This window comes from Selaginella moellendorffii, unplaced genomic scaffold, assembly GCF_000143415.4.
Source record: "Selaginella moellendorffii unplaced genomic scaffold, v1.0 SELMOscaffold_27, whole genome shotgun sequence".
Lineage (NCBI taxonomy): Eukaryota > Viridiplantae > Streptophyta > Lycopodiopsida > Selaginellales > Selaginellaceae > Selaginella > Selaginella moellendorffii.
In genome coordinates this window covers 953635-954324 of record NW_003314288.1, presented here as the reverse complement: position 1 = coordinate 954324, position 690 = coordinate 953635, and positions in this window count along the sequence as shown.

Below are 690 nucleotides of genomic sequence, written 5' to 3'. Positions count from 1 at the left end.
AGCTCGCCCGAGCATATCGATCAGGCATACATAATGCTCCAGACGTGGCTTGACTCCATACTGCTTGGGCATTTCATCCAGAAGCTGCCTTCCTTTCCCGACCAGACCACCATGGCTGCAAGCGTTCAACACCGAGACAAAACTCACATCGTCAGCTTTACAGCCCTCCTCCTGAGTCATGGAATAGAAACGCTCCAAGGCCTCGATCGATCGGCCCTGGAGAGTGTAAGCCTGTATGAGAGAGTTCCAGAGACCCGTGTTGTCCCGAGCTTGGCACTCGTCAAACGCTTCCTGAGCAGAATCAACATCGCCGCATTTGCCGTAGAAGGTCACCAGGCTGGAGCCCAGAACTGGATCGTTTTTCAGCAGCCCTTTATGCTTCGCCAGCTGGTGAATCTCCCTCCCGAGCTTGATCGCCATCACACTCCCGCAAGCAACAAGGACGCAGGTGTAGGTGCAAGCATTAGCTTGAATGGTGTTATCAGCTCTCAGGGCAGAGTAGTACTCCAGAGCAAGTTCAGCTCGCCCGTTCGTGTTGCAGCCCTGGATGATCGCGGTGTAGGACACAACACTCCGAGTTCCCATGGAGTGGAAAATCTTGCGAGCCTCCTCAAGCTCGCCACACTTGCAGTACATGTCTACCAGGCAATTCGCCACGAAAAGATCTAGCTGTTTCTTCTCCTTGCTCAG